Source organism: Rutidosis leptorrhynchoides, chromosome 2, assembly GCF_046630445.1.
Source record: "Rutidosis leptorrhynchoides isolate AG116_Rl617_1_P2 chromosome 2, CSIRO_AGI_Rlap_v1, whole genome shotgun sequence".
In the NCBI taxonomy this organism is placed as follows: Eukaryota; Viridiplantae; Streptophyta; class Magnoliopsida; order Asterales; family Asteraceae; genus Rutidosis; species Rutidosis leptorrhynchoides.
The window spans coordinates 52907826-52931288 of record NC_092334.1 but is presented as its reverse complement, the minus strand read 5'-3'; positions in this window follow the sequence as shown (position 1 = coordinate 52931288).

The following is a 23463-nucleotide window of genomic DNA, read 5'->3' as shown; positions in this document are numbered from 1 at the left end:
CAAGTCAAACACTTACCAACATAAGTCGCAACGTCCTTCTTAAGATTCGGCCACCAATACTGTTCTTTAAGGTCGTGGTACATCTTACCTGCACCGGGGTGAATCGAATATCTCGATTTGTGTGCTTCATCAAGTATCAGGCTTCGTAGATCTCCATAGTAAGGTACCCAAATTCTTCCGGCATAACATCGGAGTCCAGACTCTCTAACCTCGAATCGAGATACAAGTATGTTCAAATGCTCGTGAGATATGTTCTCCTCCTTGAGAGCCTCAACTTGGGCTACTCTGATCTGGTTGTTGAGGTTCGAATGGATGGTGATGTTCAGAGCCCTAACACGGAGAGGTGCCGTCCTCTCCTTTCGGCTTAAAGCGTCAGCTACAACATTGGCCTTGCCAGGGTGATAACGGAGTTCACAATCGTAGTCGTTGAGCGTCTCGATCCATCGACGCTGTCTCATATTTAGTTGCTTCTGATCAAAGATGTGCTGGAGACTCTTGTGGTCGGTGAAGATAGTGCTCTTAGTTCCATACAGATAATGTCTCCACAATTTGAGTGCAAAGACAACGGCTCCAAGTTCAAGATCATGTGTAGTGTAGTTCCGCTCGTGAATCTTCAATTGGCGGGAGGAATAGGCAATAACCTTTGATCGTTGCATCAGTACACAACCAAAACCACTCTTCGATGCATCGCAATAAACAACAAAGTCGTCACTGCCTTCAGGAAGTGATAGGATAGGTGCGGAGGTTAACTTCTTCTTCAAAGTTTGAAATGCTGATTCGTGTGTGGGTTCCCAAATGAACTTCTTGCCCTTGTGAGTCAGTGCGGTCAAAGGACGCGCAATCAGAGAAAATCCTTCGATAAACCTTCGATAATAACCGGCGAGACCTAGAAATTGGCGAATATGCGTTGGAGTAGTGGGGGTCTCCCACTTGCTGATGGCTTCAATCTTGGCGGGATCAACTTTGATACCCTGGTCGCTCACCACATGACCCAAAAACTGTACTTCCTTCAACCAAAATTCGCACTTGGAGAATTTGGCGTAAAGTTGCTCTTGTCTTAAGAGTTCAAGCACTAGTCGAAGGTGTTGCTCATGTTCTTCTTCGCTCTTAGAGTAGATGAGGATATCATCTATGAAGACGATAACAAACTTATCCAAGTAAGGCTTGCAGACACGATTCATGAGATCCATGAACACGGCAGGTGCATTTGTCAAACCGAATGGCATCACGAGGAACTCATAATGACCATAACGGGTCCTGAATGCAGTTTTCATCACGTCACTTTCCTTCACCCTCAGCTGGTGATATCCGGATCGCAAATCGATCTTTGAATAAACGCTCGATCCTTGTAGTTGATCAAAAAGGTCATCAATTCGTGGAAGAGGATATCGATTCTTGATAGTCAATTTGTTGAGTTCACGGTAGTCGATACACATACGGAAGGATCCATCCTTCTTCTTTACAAACAACACAGGTGCGCCCCAAGGCGAAAAGCTTGGTTGGATAAACCCTCGATCTAATAGCTCTTGTAGTTGACTCTGTAATTCTTGCATCTCGGAAGGTGCGAGTCTATAAGGTGCGCGAGCTACAGGTGCAGCTCCTGGCACTAAGTCAATCTAAAACTCTACTGCCCTCGGTGGCGGTAATCCAGGCAGTTCTTCGGGAAAGACATCAGAAAATTCGTTCACAATTCGAACGTCGTTCACGTTCTTCACCTCAGTTTCTACCGCTTTCACATGTGCTAGGACAGCAAAGCGTCCCTTCTTCATAATCTTTTGCGCTTTCACGCAACTAATGAGATTCAACTTCGAGGTACATCTCTCTCCATAGATAACCAGTGGTTCACCATCTCCTTGTGGTATGCGAAGTGCTTTATCTCCACAGATAACATCGGCCTTTATCTTGCTCAACCAATCCATACCGACGATCGCGTCAAAACTTCCCAGTTTGATAGGTATCAAATCAATTTCGAAATCTGCACCAGCTATGTTGATAATAGCTCCACGACTAATATGGTCAACCTTTTCAAGTTTTCCATTGGCGACCTCGACAAGCATACTTTCCTTCAAAGGAACTAACGACCAATCTAACTTATCACAAAAATGTCTACACACATAGCTCCTATCGGCACCAGTATCAAATAGGACAGAAGCTAAAAGATTGTTGATCTTGAATATACCTGTCACCAAGTCGGGGTTGTCGCGAGCGTCCCTTGCATTAACGTTGAAGGCTCTAGCACGTGGTGGTCCGCCATCCTTACGCTTGTTAGGGCACTCATTTCTGAAATGGCCCGTCTTCCCACATTCATAACACTTCTTAGGCCCGTTGTTGTTGTGGTTTGGCTTCACATTCAAAGTGGTAACCTTGCAATCCTTGCCAACATGTCCAGATCGTTGGCACTTCTCACAGATAACATTGCAATACCCAGTGTGGTGCTTGTAGCACCTATTGCATTGTGGTAAGGTTCCTTTGTAGTTCGGATTGGTGCGGTTGTTGTTGTTGGGGTTGGTGTTGTTGTTGTGCATGTTGTTGTTTTGCCTAAACCCTTCATGTCGCTTTGCCGGGTTTTGATCATAGTTCCTACCCCTGTTGTTGTTGTGGTTGTTGTCCCATTTCCTCTTTTCGCCACTAACAGTTTCGAACTTAGCCTTCTCTGGCTCGTCAAGGATGATTTGATTCAAGAGAGTATGCGCCATGCGCATTGCTTCGGGAACACTTGGTGGCTTGGATGAGGTAACATTACCCTTGATGGACTTAGGAAGTCCCGAGAAGTATTTCTCCAAACGCTTAAATTCGGGGGTGACCATGGTTGGACACATAAGAGCCAATTCCAAAAACCTACGATTGTAGCTGTTAAGGTCGTTCCCTACGGTTTTCAATTGCATAAATTCGATTTCCATCTTTTGAATCTCGGTTCTCGGACAGTATTCCTCGATCATAGCACATTTAAATTCTTCCCAAGGCGTAGCATACGCCTCATCAATTCCTTTCGCTTGGGCCATGGTATTCCACCATGTGAGCGCGCCATCAGACAGCGTGCAAGATGCAAATTTCGTTTTGTTAGCCTCAGAACAATTGCTAACCCTGAATACCGATTCCAACTTTTCGAACCATCTGGTGAGACCGACGGGTCCCTCAGTGCCACTGAAGTAGTGTGGCTTGCAGTTTTGGAATTCCTTGTAAGTACACCCATCTCGGACGACAGGTGGATTGACAGGCGGTGGTGGTGGAACTTGGGGTTGTCTTTCAGCTAGTGCAGCAGCGACTCGCTCGTTAATCATTTCCTCAATTTGTGCCGCGGTAGGGATAGATCTCCCGTTGGCCATGATGTTCTATACAAACATTTTGACTCAAGTCAAAATCCATTATGCAAATAATAATAATATAGTATATAACAACCAACATGAAAGCAGCACAACACATGTTGATTAAGTAATGCAAGCATATATAAGTACCACAAAACCATGATATGATAATGTAAATAGAACATTTGCGCACAAAGTAACAACACAAATTCCATTCATTAATGATAATAAGTTCATACATTACAATAAGTTCGTACATTACATAAGTGAAATATGAAATTACAAAAGAGATTACAATACAGAATCTAGTACAAAGTCCTACGGCGATGGTGGGTACAAGATGTCCAAAACATGAGCCATCTGCTCCTCGAGCTCAGTAACTCGAGTCTGGAGAATCTCAATCTCCCGCCTCATTTCCTCATTAGAGGAAGATGGTGGGGCAGGTGGTGCTGGCGGTGCAGGTGGAGCTGGTGGTGCTGAAGTGGATGGTCCGGCTCTGGGTGGAGATGGTAATATCAGTGGATCGGCGGGGTACGGCACTAGCCGTTTACGAGCAGTGATCCTACGACGCCGACCATAAGCGTCAGTGACAGTACGACCAGGAATTATGCCAGCGAAGCGATACCGCTTCTTCGGCGGGGTAGAAGGTGCCTGAATCGGTCGGTCAGCGGGATCCTCCTCATCACTGGAGTCGTCAGATGAGGTGTCGTCTGAAGAAGCATCGGTGGAAGAACCGTCGTCTGAATCATGCGGTGGTGGCGCGGGTGGCTCAACATATCCGAAAGCGGCCAACATCTGTCGGTGTCGGCCTGGCGTAATCACGGCTAAGCGGCCGTCAGCAGTGCGTCGGCAAGGTGTGCGCCAATGATTACGGAAAGGACCCTCCCCAAACTCCGCGGGGATATCTATGCCACCAATGCGAGCCAGTTGTCTCAGGGGTCTGGAAGAAGACGCCGGGATAGGCACACTAGAGCTAGCTCCAGAACTAGAGGCGCCGGGGTCGCCAGTGGGTGTCGGGGCCGGAATGTCAGCAGTAGCAGCAGTAGCAGCAACAGGTGCAGCAGTGGGAGGAACAACGGGGCCTGAGCCGCTCGGGATGTCAGTAGGTGGAACGTCCGACATCTGAACAAGGAAAAATAAATTTTCCATGTCAGTATGTCATAAAGCAAGCAAATAATAGGCCAACAGTTTAATTCATGTATAACAATAAGTAGTATGGCAATATCAGTAATCGTACGAAACTAGAATGCAATCGAAAGCAAGTAATAGCATGCAGTAGTGAAATCATGTAGTAGCATACGGCATATAGCAGTAACAGTGAGCAGCAGCATGCAGTAAGTTCAGCGGAAACAAGTAAACTAACAAGTTGTAGATTAGCCCTATTAGTGAATCCTACTCGGGTCGGTCTTAGACTCACTAATGCATCCTAATTCCCTATAACCAATGCTCTGATACCAAATGTGACGCCCCGTACTAAATCATCATGTACGGACCATCATCAACAGGATCATTACAAGGTTAAGTACTATATGCGTTTTCAAAACAGAGTTTGCATTCATTAATAAAAGTGACGTCATAACATACGTCAATTGTTTTACAAATCAAAAGTATGCTTCACTAAGTAGAAGCATTAAATAAGTGTACGTGACCATAATGGTCGTTACATAACATAAGTTCATAAGTAAAAAGTTTGAATGCAACATAAGTAGTCATGCGATAACAACTCTAGGCAGCGGGTTCTACAGCACGACTAGTAAGATAGCGGAAGCGACTTCAAACACCTGAGAAAATACATGCTTAAAAAGGTCAACACAAAGGTTGGTGAGCTATAGTTTAAGTATAACAGTAATGTAGCGACCCGACCAAATCATGTTTGACGGCGCCGTCTACTTAGGTCCCGTTACGTGGTCATAAGTCTTTAAGACAAAGTTTGACCAAAATATGTCGCCTTCATTTCAAAAATAAAGATTGTTCCCAAAGTTTACAAGAATTGTTCAACCAATAGTTAAGTTACAACGTTATAATACAAATGAAATCTAGGCGACACGGTTTAAAGTAAAGTCAAAAGACGCTCCATGAAATGCACATATACTCGACATCCAATGCAAGTATCAAATAATGAGTGGAAGCATGTATCATGTATCGTTCAAGGACCTGAGAAAAACATAGAAATCTGTCAACGAAAACGTTGGTGAAATCATAGGTTTAAGTAAGTAAGTACAAGTGAACCACAAGATTTGCATCAATGAATAATAGTAATACATTCCAAAAGTTTGTTTCACGAGCACCCAATTATCAATGCTTAACATTCCTTCCATTGAACCCCATCACTTAGTGCTAGAACATACACTGTTTCTCGAAAATATATTTCATTCGTAAACGGTAGCGAACCGTTTGAATGAGGGTTTGTCAAACCCATATGGATCCATACAACATAAGTTCTCGCTTACACCCGGCAAGTGTAACTAATGATAATCGAATTGAGGATTTTGTTCTAAACTCGTATGTAGAATGTTTGTTTTCCTGTACTTGTGTTCACTTAGTAAAAGAAATGTTTATGTTTTCTCATCCCAAATGTAAGTTCAAAAAGAGTAAAAGTGGGACTATGATCTCACCTTGAGTGCACGAGTAGTAAAGTACTTCACAAAATAACGTGTGCGAAGGATAGTGCTAGTCTTGACCTAAACAAATAGGTCGTATCAATAACGGTAAACACGATAGGTCAAAGATGTTCAATTAGTCCTATGGCTCGTTACGACTCAATAATGTAGCATGTGAGTCAAGTTGTCATGTTTCATGCAAGGTACAAGTATAAAAACATGTTAGAACGATTGCACAAATATTTGATTAAGTTTGATTAAAAGTCAACTTGGTCGGGTCAAAGTCAACAGAAAAGTCAACGGGGTCGGGTTGGATATCCGACAATTTTTCTAAGTTATATAATCATATATGAGCATGTTGGCCAAGTTTCATGTTAATCGGAGGTCCGTAGCATAGCAAACATTTTCATGTCAAATGACCAAGTGAACAGCCAGTTTTAGCACAATGGGACGGCGTCCCAAATAGCTAGACGGCGTCCCAAATTGAAGAGTGGGACGGCGTCCTAATGGGCTAGACGGCGTCCCAAATTGAAGAGTGGGACGGCATCTTGAGTTTCTGGACGGCGTCCCAAATGCCTTCCAGGCCCTGTTTGCTGAATTTCTCAATTTCACGAACCAAAACACAAACCAACACATTTTACAAACCGCAAACAATTAGAACATGTATTTTATATCATCGGAAAGCTCTTTCGACAAGGAACGCAACTAAGCACTTTTCATCAAGCAAAAACATCATATACTATAACCGAAATCCCGTCAAGCGATCAATAGAGGTTTATTTTCAAGTTTCAAGTTTATCAATCTTAATTTAAGTTTCGGGAATCCAATTTATACATATGATATGCCGTTTTGAAGGTAATTAAGCATACAACACAACCTAACACTTACAACTAACATTCCATGTCGTTCAAATCATTAAAAGTCCATTTTAAGTTCATGAAACCTTAATCTAAATTCACCAAATTTCATAATCAAGTTTAGGAGGTTTCATTAATCAAACTATACATCATAATGAAGCTAATGATGCTAGTAACACTTTTAAAACATCAACTTTCAACATCTAACAACATATGATCATCCAAAATTCAAGAACAACACACCAAAATTCAAGTTCATGCTAGTTACACTAAAACAACGAGATCGAGCATATAAATCATATATTCATGTTAGACTTGAGCCATAGACACTAATTAACACTTTTATAAGTTAAAAACATCAAGAACACAAAATCTAGTGATTTTAGAAAGTTACCCAAATGAGATGAAGTTGGTACCAAAATGAAGAGGATGAAGAGAGGATCACGAATATGTAATTTATTTGGTTGCTAGCTCCCTAATCCGGATTTAGATGATGAATGAATGAGAAAGGAAATTGGGTGTGTGTGTTCTTGCTAGAGAGAAAGAGAGAGAGATGAAGATGAAATGAATGGGTGAAAGGGGTTTGACCCTTTGACCTAGTCAAGGGTTTGATCCCTTGTCAAGTTTAGTCCCTCAACTTTCGCTCGGGTGCGGGAATTACCTAAACGAGATAATTTAAAACGCGTATCAACGGGAGATGTTATAAACATATAACGGATTTTATATTAGTATAACGGAAAAATAAATGGAAAAAGGCGGGATGTTACATTACCTACTCCTTAAAAGAAATTTCGTCCCGAAATTTAAGTAGGCGTAGTAGTCGTTGTTTCTTCCTCGAGATCTCGCGTTTCCGAATTCACGAATAGGTGAGGATACTTCCTTTGCATTTGATCTTGTCTTTCCCAAGTGAACTCGGGTCCTCTTTTGGCATTCCAACGAACCTTGACAATCGGAATTCGGCTTTGTTTCAATGTCTTGACGGAGGTGTCCACAATTTCAACCGGTTCCTCCACAAAATGAAGCTTGTCATCAATAGTAAGTTCCTCAAGAGGGATGACGATATCGGGTTCGGCAAGACACTTTTTCAAGTTAGATACATGGAAGGTAGGATGAACGGAGTTCAATTGAGGCGGAAGATTTAAACGATAAGCAACGGTTCCAATACGCTCCAAGATTTCGAAAGGACCAATATACCGCGGATTTAGCTTCCCGCGTTTTCCAAAACGGATTACACCTTTCCAAGGCGCGACTTTTAACATTACTCGGTCACCGACTTGAAATTCAAGATCGTTGCGTCGTTTGTCGGTATAGCTCTTTTGACGACTTCGGGCCGTCCTAAGCCTATCTCGGATTTGAACGATTTTCTCGGTGGTTTCGTGAATGAGTTCGGGTCCGGTGATTTGCACATCGCCTACCTCGGCCCAACAAAGAGGTGAACGACATTTGCGGCCATATAGCGCTTCAAAAGGTGCGGCTTTAATACTCGCGTGATAACTATTGTTGTAAGAGAACTCGGCGAGAGGTAAGTGCTTGTCCCAAGCTTTTCCGAAATCAACCACGCAAGCTCGTAACATGTCCTCTAAGGTTTGAATTGTACGTTCGCTTTGTCCATCGGTTTGAGGATGATATGCGGTGCTCATGTCTAAACGTGTTCCCAACGCTTCTTGCAATGTACGCCAAAATCTAGAAACGAAACGGCCATCTCGGTCGGAGATAATCGATAAAGGTACACCGTGTCGGGCTACGATCTCCTTAATGTAAAGTTGTGCAAGTTTCTCCATTTTGTCCGTTTCTTTCATGGCCAGGAAGTGTGCGGATTTGGTGAGACGGTCAACAATAACCCAAATGGTATCATAACCGCCCGTCGTTTTTGGTAGTTTGGTGATAAAATCCATCGTTATCCTTTCCCACTTCCATTGCGGGATCTCGGGTTGTCGAAGTAGTCCGGACGGTCTTTGGTGTTCGGCTTTGACTTTGGAACATGTCAAACACTTGGAAACATAAGTAGCTACGTCCCTTTTGATGTTCGGCCACCAATATAGCTGTTTAAGGTCGTGGTACATCTTATTGGCACCGGGGTGAATCGAGTATCGTGACTTATGGGCTTCATCTAAAATAAGGCTTCGTAGGTCCCCATAACTAGGCACCCAAATTCTTCCGGCGAAATATTGGAGTCCGGTTTCTTTAACTTCGAATTTAGAGGTGAGGACGTTCAAGTGTTCGAGAGAGATGTTTTCATCCTTGAGAGCCTCATCTTGGGCTACCCGAATTTGGCTATTAAGGTTGGTGTGAATGGTGATGTTTAAAGCTCGGACACGGAGAGGCACCGCTCTTTCTTTTCGACTTAAGGCATCGGCTACTACGTTTGCCTTCCCGGGATGGTAACGAAGCTCGCAATCGTAATCGTTTAGGGTTTCAATCCACCTTCGTTGTCTCATGTTTAGTTGCTTTTGATCGAAAATGTGTTGAAGGCTTTTGTGATCGGTGAAGATAGTACTCTTGGTTGCATAAAGATAGTGTCTCCACATTTTAAGTGCAAAGACAACGGCTCCGAGTTCGAGATCATGCGTCGTGTAGTTTCGTTCATGGATTTTGAGTTGTCGAGAAGCATAAGCAATGACTTTCGTTCGTTGCATCAATACACACCCAAAACCATGTTTCGAGGCATCACAATATACAACAAAGTCATCATTGCCTTCGGGAAGTGACAAGATAGGAGCGGTGGTTAGCTTCGTTTTCAAGATTTGGAATGCGGATTCATGTTCGGTCGCCCAAATGAATTTCTTTCCCTTGTGAGTCAATGCGGTTAGAGGACGTGCAACCAAAGAGAAATTTTCGATGAATCTACGATAGTACCCGGCGAGACCCAAAAATTGACGAATGTGAGTAGGAGTAGTAGGAGTCTCCCATTTACTAATGGCTTCGATCTTTGTGGGATCGACTTTAATACCTTGGTCACTTACAACATGACCAAGAAATTGAACTTCCTTTAACCAAAATTCACACTTGGAGAATTTGGCATAGAGTTGTTCTTGTCTTAAAAGTTCAAGCACAAGTCGGAGATGATGTTCGTGCTCTTCTTCATTTTTAGAATAGATCAATATGTCATCGATGAACACAATAACGAATTTATCGAGATACGGTTTGCACACGCGGTTCATAAGATCCATGAACACCGCCGGTGTGTTAGTGAGACCAAATGGCATGACAAGGAATTCATAACTACCATAGCGAGTTCGGAAAGCGGTTTTGGAGACATCTTCCCCCTTAACCCTCAATTGATGATAACCTGAGCGGAGATCGATTTTCGAATATACACAAGACCCTTGTAGTTGATCAAAGAGGTCATCGATGCGAGGAAGAGGATATCGGTTCTTAACCGTCAATTTATTTAGTTCACGATAATCAATGCACATTCGTAGGGATCCGTCTTTCTTTTTAACAAACAAAATCGGAGCGCCCCAAGGTGAATGGCTAGGTTGGATAAAACCACGATCAAGTAGTTCTTGGATTTGACTTTGCAATTCTTGCATTTCAGATGGAGCGAGTCTATATGGTGCACGTGCTACGGGTGCGGCTCCTGGAACAAGATCGATTTGGAATTCAACCGGTCGATGAGGCGGAAGACCCGGCAATTCGTCGGGAAATACATCGGAATAGTCACTAACAATTGGCACATCATCGATGTGCTTCTCATCGGACTCGACTTTCTTAACGTGGGCAAGGATCGCAAAACAACCCTTACGGAGCAGTTTTCTAACTTTAAGGCACGAAACGAGGTTGAGTCTGGTGCAACTCTTATCGCCATAAACAATCAAAGGTTCACCATTCTCGATAGGAATTCGGATTGCGTTAAGATCACAAAGGATGTGAGATTTCGTTTTGACTAACCAATTCATACCGATTATTACATCAAAGCTTCCTAGTTCCATGGGTATCAAGTCAATTTCAAATTCCTTACCCAAAATGTTTAACGTACACCCCCGGTAATATGTGTCGGCACTTAATAGTTTCCCGTTAGCCACTTCAATGGTATAAGTGGTATCTAATGGAAGAGGTGGAGTGCTAAAAGAATGAGTCAAAGTCTTGGATACAAAGCATTTATCGGCACCCGAATCGAATAAACAGGAGACATAGGAATTGTTGAGAAGAAACGTACCCGTGACTAGTTCAGTGTCATCCCGGGCTTCCTCGGTGTTGATGTTAAAAGCTCGGCCGCGCGTATTGGTGTTATCTTTCCTTTTCGGGCATGCATTTCTATAATGACCCGTTTGGCCACATTCGTAACAAGTGCCCGTCTTTGGTGCATTGGGCCACTTTCGAGCAACGGGAGTGGCACTTTTACAATCGTTGGCCTTATGACCAACTCCTTGGCACCGGTGGCAAATTAACTTACTACATTCGCCAAAGTGATGTTTGTTGCATTTGTTGCAAAGAGGTAGGTTCCCGGCATAACCTTTCTTGCCGTCGGAGGTGTAAGGCTTCTTAGCAAAGTTGTTGTTGCTTGATTGGGAGGGTTCCCACTTTCTTTTGTTGCCGCCCGATTTATCCTCGGCCTTAGGTGCCGGAACTACGATTTCGTCAACCGTTTCAATTAGTTGGCGAGCCATGTTCATAGCGGCTTGATGAGTAGTGGGTTTGGATGACATCACCCCTTGTTTGATGCTTTTTGGAAGACCGAGCATGTAGAGCTCAATCCTTTGAGATTCGGGGTTAACAAGATTAGGACACATCAAGGATAGTTCGGCGAAGCGTTGATTATAAGCTTTAAGATCGTTTCCGACTGCTTTCAAAGCTCTTAGTTCTTCCTCAAGCTTTCGGGTTTCTTCGCGCGGAAAATATTCAACAATCATCTTTTCCTTTAGATCGGCCCAAGAGAGGGCATGAGCTTCATCGGTACCCACCGATTGAACATAGGTGTTCCACCATGTTAGAGCAATTCCGGAGAAAGTGTGAGTGGAGTATTTGACCTTGTCTTGGTCCCGACAACCGCTTATGCTAAAGACGGCTTCCGTTTGCTCAAACCATCGGGTGAGCACGACCGGTCCCCCGGTTCCATCAAAAGTGTGAGGTTTGCACCCCATGAAAGCTTTATAGGAGCATCCCTCGTTTGAGTTTCCGGCTCCATTGTTGTTGTTGTTGTTGTTGTTGTTGTGGTTGTTATTATTATTGTTGTTGGATGAGTGACCGGCCATGGCCGCATCTACGGCGGTTGCTATCATCCGTTCGAGAGCTTGTTCGGGAGTTTCATTGCGGCGTACACGACGAGGAGCCATTGTTCCTTCAAGACACAAGAATATCATTGATTAGTATTCTCAATAATACTAACCGTGATATAGAATAAAGATAAAGAGAAGTTTTTCCTCGACTCGCCTTAAATTCTTTATGTCATCATGTCGGAACGTTCATATGAGTCACCGTAATATAATCCCGGAAATTATATTACCCTGATTCATATGTGCATTCGACATCATTTCATATAGTCAAGGTGGCGTGTCAATCAAATTAAACAACGTGAGATTAAGATGAACTAAGAGTAGATATGAGTAGAAGCGTTCGAGTATAAATGCACAAGTAGTCAAGTAATTCCTACTTCAAGTCTATATGCCGGTTGTAGTCTAGACTCACCAATGTACCCTATGACTCGGGGTTGACACTAATGAACTCTAAATCCCTACAACCAACGCTCTGATACCATCTGTAGCGACCCGACCAAATCATGTTTGACGGCGCCGTCTACTTAGGTCCCGTTACGTGGTCATAAGTCTTTAAGACAAAGTTTGACCAAAATATGTCGCCTTCATTTCAAAAATAAAGATTGTTCCCAAAGTTTACAAGAATTGTTCAACCAATAGTTAAGTTACAACGTTATAATACAAATGAAATCTAGGCGACACGGTTTAAAGTAAAGTCAAAAGACGCTCCATGAAATGCACATATACTCGACATCCAATGCAAGTATCAAATAATGAACGGAAGCATGTATCATGTATCGTTCAAGGACCTGAGAAAAACATAGAAATCTGTCAACGAAAACGTTGGTGAAATCATAGGTTTAAGTAAGTAAGTACAAGTGAACCACAAGATTTGCATCAATGAATAATAGTAATACATTCCAAAAGTTTGTTTCACGAGCACCCAATTATCAATGCTTAACATTCCTTCCATTGAACCCCATCACTTAGTGCTAGAACATACACTGTTTCTCGAAAATATATTTCATTCGTAAACGGTAGCGAACCGTTTGAATGAGGGTTTGTCAAACCCATATGGATCCATACAACATAAGTTCTCGCTTACACCCGGCAAGTGTAACTAATGATAATCGAATTGAGGATTTTGTTCTAAACTCGTATGTAGAATGTTTGTTTTCCTGTACTTGTGTTCACTTAGTAAAAGAAATGTTTATGTTTTCTCATCCCAAATGTAAGTTCAAAAAGAGTAAAAGTGGGACTATGATCTCACCTTGAGTGCACGAGTAGTAAAGTACTTCACAAAATAACGTGTGCGAAGGATAGTGCTAGTCTTGACCTAAACAAATAGGTCGTATCAATAACGGTAAACACGATAGGTCAAAGATGTTCAATTAGTCCTATGGCTCGTTACGACTCAATAATGTAGCATGTGAGTCAAGTTGTCATGTTTCATGCAAGGTACAAGTATAAAAACATGTTAGAACGATTGCACAAATATTTGATTAAGTTTGATTAAAAGTCAACTTGGTCGGGTCAAAGTCAACAGAAAAGTCAACGGGGTCGGGTTGGATATCCGACAATTTTTCTAAGTTATATAATCATATATGAGCATGTTGGCCAAGTTTCATGTTAATCGGAGGTCCGTAGCATAGCAAACATTTTCATGTCAAATGACCAAGTGAACAGCCAGTTTTAGCACAATGGGACGGCGTCCCAAATAGCTAGACGGCGTCCCAAATTGAAGAGTGGGACGGCGTCCTAATGGGCTAGACGGCGTCCCAAATTGAAGAGTGGGACGGCGTCTTGAGTTTCTGGACGGCGTCCCAAATGCCTTCCAGGCCCTGTTTGCTGAATTTCTCAATTTCACGAACCAAAACACAAACCAACACATTTTACAAACCGCAAACAATTAGAACATGTATTTTATATCATCGGAAAGCTCTTTCGACAAGGAACGCAACTAAGCACTTTTCATCAAGCAAAAACATCATATACTATAACCGAAATCCCGTCAAGCGATCAATAGAGGTTTATTTTCAAGTTTCAAGTTTATCAATCTTAATTTAAGTTTCGGGAATCCAATTTATACATATGATATGCCGTTTTGAAGGTAATTAAGCATACAACACAACCTAACACTTACAACTAACATTCCATGTCGTTCAAATCATTAAAAGTCCATTTTAAGTTCATGAAACCTTAATCTAAATTCACCAAATTTCATAATCAAGTTTAGGAGGTTTCATTAATCAAACTATACATCATAATGAAGCTAATGATGCTAGTAACACTTTTAAAACATCAACTTTCAACATCTAACAACATATGATCATCCAAAATTCAAGAACAACACACCAAAATTCAAGTTCATGCTAGTTACACTAAAACAACGAGATCGAGCATATAAATCATATATTCATGTTAGACTTGAGCCATAGACACTAATTAACACTTTTATAAGTTAAAAACATCAAGAACACAAAATCTAGTGATTTTAGAAAGTTACCCAAATGAGATGAAGTTGGTACCAAAATGAAGAGGATGAAGAGAGGATCACGAATATGTAATTTATTTGGTTGCTAGCTCCCTAATCCGGATTTAGATGATGAATGAATGAGAAAGGAAATTGGGTGTGTGTGTTCTTGCTAGAGAGAAAGAGAGAGAGATGAAGATGAAATGAATGGGTGAAAGGGGTTTGACCCTTTGACCTAGTCAAGGGTTTGATCCCTTGTCAAGTTTAGTCCCTCAACTTTCGCTCGGGTGCGGGAATTACCTAAACGAGATAATTTAAAACGCGTATCAACGGGAGATGTTATAAACATATAACGGATTTTATATTAGTATAACGGAAAAATAAATGGAAAAAGGCGGGATGTTACAAGTAATGTAAGTAGGCCACGAGATTTCAGTGCTACAACGAGCGTTTCAAAAGTATGTAAAAGTATATGCTTAACCGTGGGCACCCGGTAACTAACTTAACGTTTAATGTACCCCCTTAAAGTGCACTTGGCAAGTGCGTATAACCTCGAAGTATTAAACACTCGTTAAATGCTAGCGCTACTAGCCCGAGTGGGGATGTCAAACCCTATGGATCCATATCTAAGATTCGCGTTCACGGTTCAAAAACCAATGATTAAACGTTACCGAGCTAAAGGGAATGTTTCTGCCGTTATATAACCCACACATATATAAAGTTTAAGTACTCGTGCCTAGTATGTAAAACATAAAATCCGCATGTATTCTCAGTTCCCAAAATAAGTTAAAGTAAAAAGGGAATGCTATAACTCACTATGATTAGAAGTAACGGTAAGGTAGTAGTCGGGAAAGTGGTGTGCAAGTAACGGTCCAAACGTCCTCAACCTAAGTCAAATAGCACTAAGTCAATAAGTCGTTTCAAAAGGTTTACAAGTATGTAATTAAGGTCATAAGGGTCATCATCAATCATCATTAAACAAAAGGTAACAAGTAAGACTCGTTTATGAAAGTCGTTTAAAACAAAGGCTGACTTCGGTCAGTCACCACGGCCTCTACCCTTACTGAATTAAGGTGAGACCAGTGGTCATGGCTCCGTCTATGAGTCCCTTAAGTGTGGTAAAATTTACAGAAGCAAACTCGTCTTGGTTTGACCGTGGCGACGGTCTAAGTGCGAGTAGGTCAGAAATTTCTGCACAACGTTAAAGGACATGGTAACGATCGGAGGGCCATAAATCCTAAACCGTAACTCGGATTAAGACGAGTCCTATATGAAAAGTTATCTACTCGAAAAGTTCTATCTAAAAATCAAGGTTAGAACAGCCCAGGTCTACTGGTCTGTTCCAGAAGCATCAGGTCAGTGGGTTTTGGACAGAACAGTGGGTTTTGGAGAGTTCCGGTTGTCTCGGTGCTTGATGTTCATCACGGTTCTCATTCTTGATGCGTATAGCTTCAAGTGTACAACTCGTTGATGTGTTAACATCATTTTGACCAACGTTTGTCCATCATAACTCAAGTGCAAGTGTTGTAAGTGTTTGATGAACCAAGGTTCCATGTAAGTTTATGAACAAGTTCATGAACACTAAGAAAGATCACAACCAAGTGTTGGATCCATGATACTTGCACCAAAGTGTAAGCTCTTGTTGGTTTCATGTCCTTGTTCAAATGTGTAGTAAGCAACTAACAATAAGAAATAAAGAAAATGAATGATAAGCCTAAACCAACCATGAAGGTGGTATTCTAGTAACATACAACAAACAAGAACACAAGTAACAAAAATTAAAGATTATAAACTTTAAATCTTTGAAATAAATAAAGTAGAAAGCTAACTAAACAAGAAGATGATTCATAGTTGCTCTTACTTTTAAAGATTCAACCCAAGTTGATCTTTAAGTGAAGTAACTTCAAAGTTACTTCAAGAACTACAAGTAGTAAAGAGTTTATACAACTATGAACTTTAATTCTTTGAAACAAATATGTAGAACATAACTAGAGAGATTATGTTCTTGATGTTCTTGTTAAATACAAGATATAAATGAAGAATCAAAACTAGAAAGTTTGATCTTGTAACTTAGTAAATAAAGACAAGTAAGTAAGTAAATAATAACTTAGTAATCTACAAGTAATTAAACTACAACAAGATTAAGTAACAAACAAAAAAGATGATGATGATTAATGTTTATGAAATCAGTTTTTACCAACAAAGAAAAGAAGAAAAGAAGTTGTTTCAAACACTTACAAGTATGAGAGAAAAAGAGAAGAAAGTTTGAGGGAATATGCAAGTAATGTGTGTGTGTTTTGAGAGAAGACTTCAAGTGAGTATGTAGTGTAAAAAGAAAATCAAATCACCACTATATGGTCTATATGGATTCGGCATTCAGCTGAAAGGGAGGGGGGGAAGGTTAAGTTTAATGGTTATTTGAATGAAAAGCTTGCAAAAGTTGGGTAAAAGGGTGGTGTACATGGGGATAACAAGTAATTTGATTCCAAATGCACAAACTAACTAGTTACTTATGAAAGTAATACTTACAAGTATGCAAGAGTGGGCTTAATGTCCATTAAAAGAAGTAGAGTGGGCTTGTGAGTCTTATTCAAGAGTCCATTACACTAATTAAAGCCCAAGTTGCAAATAATCCAAATAAGTCCAACTTAAGCCCAAGTAATTAACTAAAAGCCTTAGTTAATTAAAATGATTAATAAAATTAATCATGAATGTAAATAATATCTTAAAATATTATTCGTGCAAGTTCCGGGTGTCACAAAGACGTTTCGGGCATTTAAAGTTCAAGTACGGGCAATTAAAGCAACATGTAAATGTAATAACATACATTCGTTTAATCAAGCGTATTAATAATAATAATTATTAATAAATAACGTTGTAAATTCCAGGGTCGTTACAGTAATGATGAGAAATCGATCACCTTTATGATTCGAAAGTCTAAATATCCACAAACCAAAACCGTTGAACTGACAAAAACGATTGGTAAGAACCATGTTGTTTTACCAACTCCAACGGTAATGCTTAACAATAATAGAACGCCTAAGTGTGGGGAAAATGAAGTAACACCTAATGATGACTTGATAATAAAGAACCCCATAGTTGATACGAAATTAAATAACCCCGTTATTAACAGTTCAATGAAGAAACTTTTTAAACGGGTTATTGATGCTAAAAGTAAGGGAAACTTTAGGTTATATAACCGGTTAGTATCCAATCTGTCGCCTAAAGAAAGGGCGAAGCTAGTTGAATTATGGGATATTACGGAAGAAGCCGGGCACTGGCTTAAAGAAAAAGTCACAGATAGGCAAGTTGATTATTGATGTCAAAGCGAGGTGTATATAAAATAGTTAATATTTTACTAGAAAAATACTATTAAATACGATACAATTTTACACAAGATATTTATTTATTTATAGAATGGATATACTTAAACCTTGCTACAACACTTATAGGCAGTGTACCTAATCGTACAGTAGTGTAGTTTTTAGTAAGTCCGGTTCGTTCCACAGGGAAATCTTTAAACAAAGCTCAACGCTATATTAGTTTACTTTTATAAAAATACAAATATATATATAAGTAATATTATTATTATAAAGGGGGGTTTTTACCGTTTAATGACCGGTTTGTCGATTTTAAGACTTTAGTCGCAGTTAAAACCTAATGTAAAATATAAAATAAATACAAGACTTAAATTAAAGCGTAAAGTAAATAACGATAATGAAATTGCGAATAATAAAAATGCGATATAATAAAATTGCGATAATTAAAAAGTACGATAATTAAAAGTGCGATTAAATAACAATGAATAAAAGTGCGATAATTAGAAGTGCAATTAAATATAAAATAAAGGAAATTAAATATGAAATAAAAGAATTATGCTTATTTAAACTTCCGTAATCATGATGTTTGACGTGTTGATTTTAGTTTTATGCCCATGGGTTAATTGTCCTTTGTCCTGGATTATTCAATATGTCCGTCTGGTTTTTGTCCATAACAGTCCATCAGTCATAAATATAAATTGCAAGTGTCCTTGTCAAATTATTATTATACCCGAAGTTAAATATTCCAACTAATTGGGGATTCGAATTGTAACAAGGTTTTAATACTTTGTTTAATGAATACACCAGGTTATCGACTGCGTGTAAACCAAGGTTTTACTACTTTGTTAACAATTACACCAATTACCCTTGAATGTAATTTCACCCTTGTTTTAATTATTCTAGTGGCTATAAATCCATTTCCGTGTCCGGTTAAATGAACGATTATTCGTACATATAAATACCCCGCCCATCGTGTCCGATCGAGTGTATATGGTAATTTATAGGGACGCCCAATTGTAAATCTTTATATTAACATTAACAAACTTTCATTTAGTTAAACAAATATAAAGCCCATTAATAGCCCATAGTCTAATTTCCACAAGTGTCGTTCTTTTGTCCAAACCCCAATTATGGTACAAAGCCCAATTACCCAATTTTAGTAATTAGCCCAACATCATGATTACTTCGTTTTAAATAAGCATAATAATAACTTAGCTACGAGACATTAATATAAAAAGGTTGAACATAACTTACAATGATTAAAAATAGCGTAGCGTTACACGGACAGAATTTCGACTTACACCCTTACAACATTCGCTAACATACCCTTATTATTAGAATTAAAATTAAAATTAAAATTAAAATATAAATTATATATATATATATATCGTATGATAAGAAGAAAAAAAAATGATGAAATTTGATCAGAATTCGGTTGGCTTTATAGCCAGAGTTGAAAATTGGGGCTCCGCGACTCGCGGCAAAATGCCCTTAAAACTCCGCGAGTCGCGGAGATGTATTTACAGCTCACACCCTTGGAGTTTCTTGCTGCCGACGGTTTTTAATATATATATATATAATATATATATAATTAATATAATTAATTATATATTATATTATATTTATATACATAGTTAACTTGTAATTTTTAGTCCGTTGCGTCGAGCGTTAAGAGTTGACTCTGGTCCCGGTTCCGGATTTTCGAACGTCCTCGCGTACAATTTAATATCTTGTACTTTGCGTTTTGAATTTTGTACTCTTGTGATTTCGAGACGTTTCTTATCAATAATTGGAACCTTTTTGATTGTCTTTTGTTCTTTTGAGCTTTTTGGTCGTTTGCGTCTTCAAATCGTCGAATCTGTCTTCTGTCTTCACCTTTTATTATTTAAACGAATATCACTTGTAAATAGAACAATTGCAACTAAAAGCTTGTCTTTCTTGAGGAATAATGCTATGAAATATATGTTCGTTTTTAGCATTATCAAATATTCCCACACTTGAGCGTTGCTTGTCCTCAAGCAATATCGTCTTGAAATACTAGAATCACTTCTTTATTCTTCACACTTTGTACATCAGTGATTTCTATACGGCGGTATAAACAATGGTAGTAACGATATGGTTTACAGTCCCACATGACTATAAAAATTTAGATCCATTAAGGAAATTGGATCTTTATGAAAACATTTGATCTTTTGAAAATTAAATCTAGTTTTTACCCTAGATAAGTTTTCCGGAATAACCCTTTACCGGTGTTTGCAAAATATTTTTGTGGGTTTGGTGGGTTTCAGATTTGAAAATTTTAGCTCAAAACTTGCGGTTTTGTGTCACCCACTTGCTAACCTTGTATTTGGAAAGCAACACGTCCAGTTTACTTGTCCCGTATATTACCTTTCGGCAAACTACCGTCCGGTTGTAAAGGAAAGCGTTGAACAAGCAACTGTTAAGGCAATGTCCCGTGACATGCTTTTGATTATGGTCTATAACGTGTCGGACGCAATTACTATCCTTGGTAGGAGCAATAGTAAAGCTCACCCTTATAATTTTTCGGTCTGGCACAAGGTCCTGTCTTTGACCATGCTATGCAACCACCGTTCTTACGGTTGACACCCGATTTAGTTCAGGTGACCTAATGAATTCCAGGTGAATTCCTAGGATTTTACGTTCAATGGTAATGAACGCATTGAAAATGGGTTTTCATAAAACAAATCGGTTTGTATTTTTGATCAAAATATTTTCTCGTTTAAGCTCGAGTTTAGATATCATTGAATTCCATGAGTTTGAATTCTCAATCTTTAAGGTCAATCTCTAGGATTGAATAATATCAGTCTTAAAAGCTGATTTTTAATCTTTAAGGAGATCATCCTTTCTGGGGATCTGATTCATTAGTCTTATCCAGCTAATTTGCATGGTGCCCCCCCATTGTACGAGATAAATCCTTCTCATGGTTAGGATAAATCTGACCACTTGGCGACCCTGTTTAATGCTGAGGTCCGTGGATTTCCTGCTGATTTTAGTGATGACTTTTCTAGATTTTTCGTCAACCTACAGCTGGTCTGAACGACAATTTCATGACCTAAATCAAGAAGCGCGTTTCTTTTTCGGAAGACTTTACTTCCTTTTAATGATGGAATTGATTCATCGTGTAGATCCATCTCTTCTTTTCTTTCATCGGGTAAAACAGTTTAGTTTAGTCCAAAGCAAAAGTATTTTCAGTTATTTGTTACAGATATATGTGACATATGTTTAAAATAACTTGGTAAATTTTCCCACACTTGGCTTTTATTTTCCTTTTTATCGTCCTCTATTCCATTTTAAATGAATTTTAACATTTTAGTTTGTTTCTCAATTTATGTCCTTTCCGAGGTAACAATAATTTCGGTGTTAAAACCTAGTTTTATCGTTCATAAATATGTATAAACATGATTTTGAATTCATTTAATTGAAAATTTTGAAAAATTTTACTAGAATTGGGTAGTCAGTATATAAGACCAGGGCTGTTCTTTATTATCAGAGAGCACTAGATTCTAATACAACTACTGCTTTACTAGTATTTTTAATGGTAACCAAGTGTAAAAAATTTTAAAATCCGAAAGAATTTAACCCCTTCCCACACTTAAGATCTTGCAATGCCCTCATTTGCAAGAAATCAGTAACAATTTAAATTATTGAGGGTGATTTGTGTGAAAATGATTAAATTTTTACCAAAGTTTCCAAATATATTGGCGTTTGTTTGCTGAATGATAAATGGTGCACATCATTTGTTCATTCCGTCTTGTTGTTATTTCACATATATTTTGCATCTTGTCGTCAAAATTAGTTGCTTTTGCTGAACTTAATGCCAGTCTTTGAAAATGCGTTGTTTTACCCTGTTGTGTACATAAGATAAAATGCAAACATATATACATATTTTTGAAGTTTGGTATATTACCCCACATTCAAAAATTATTAAAATCTAAGAATAAAAGTTAGATAATTATAAAAATGATTACAATATTAACAAAAATATAAATGTATCAATAATTACAAATTACAAAATAATAAAAAATAATAAGTAAACTAAGGATGATATTGGTACCAATAGGGGTTCCACGCATAACCATAAGTGCTATAGAATGCTTCGGCAGGGTCATACGTAGGATATGGTGGCTGCATCTCTATCGACCAAGGAGGGAAGACGGGTTTCGGTGTAGGAATATAGTTTCTACCTATATGTTGGCAATGCGCTATGATCTGGTTCTGATGAACTTGCCAATCTTCAAATGCTCTCTGTCTAGCATTTTCGTATTCCTGAGAAGCTATAAACCTATGCATTTCTTGCATCTCATTCCCCCCTCCTACATTACCTTGCTGCTGGTTTCTCTCTACCTGTGGATGTCTACCATTGTATCGTACTGCGGCGTTATTTCGCCGCTTCAAAACTTTCGCACCATGGTATACATTTAAACCTATAGTATCGCGGGGTTCCGGCTCTTCTACTAATAATCCCCCCCGACTTATATCCACACCGAGATATTCACCAATCAAAGTAATAAAAATACCACCTCCTATTATGCTATGTGGACGCATCCCCCGAACCATAGCTGATAAATAATAACCCACACAATATGGTATACTTACAGCGCTCTGTGGGTCTCGAATACACATATGGTAAAACAAATCTTGTTCATTTACCTTTTCTTTGTTTTTACCCCTTTCTGTAATCGAATTAGCTAAAAACCTATGTATTACTCTTAATTCGGCTCTATCTATATCCAAATAAGAGTAGTTTCCCCCTTTGAAACGGTGATGGCTTGTCATTTGACTCCACACACCGTGTGTATCAAAATTCTCATCTATCTTTCTACCGTTTAGTATCAATCCTCTACAATCGGCAGACGCTAACTCCTCAGGCGTATATATACGTAAAGCCTGAGCCATGTCCAGTAAAGACATGTGGCGCATCGAACCGCCTAACAAAAATCTAATAAAAGAACGATCGGTTAAACTAGCTACCCGATCATTCAACTCTATACTACATAACAACTCTTCACACCATACGTTATATACAGGTCTGCGTATGGTGAATAAACATATCCAGTCATTAAAAGAAGAATTACCATACCTCTGTACAAGTAATTCCCTAATTGGCCCGGCCAATTCTACAGCTTCTAAGGGTCCCCATTCTATGACCCTCGGTACCTCAACAACCTTAGAGTGAAGAGTATGCAAACCCCGTTGATATTTTGGATAATCTATCCAAAGTCTGTCAAATCTCAGGTTCGGGTGCAACTCTTCCAAATGCATATCGGAAAAGGTCATGACTGGATGAGGTACATCCTGCTTGTAGTAGTTATCTACCTCCTGTTGTTCCAAATTCTCGGCAGGAGCATTGCGGGCTTGGGATGAAGATTCACCCCTTTCATTCTGCAAAACACATCAAACACAAATTTTGTGCATCCAAATATGCATTAGTGTCAGCAAAATCATCAATCAAAATAATTACAATGACATTATCAATTTATATCAAACTTAAGCTTATTTTCACATTTTTATCAATTCTACACTTTTTCAAATAAGCATATACGAAAATTTTCGCCAAGTTCATAACATTCAACTCAAATAACATGTCAAAATAATCATTACTAGCAAATAAACAAGTCTCAAATGGCATTATCTTTCAAAAATCAAGTTCATGAATTTTGGACTTGAAAAAGTCCACTTTAATTCTCAAAAT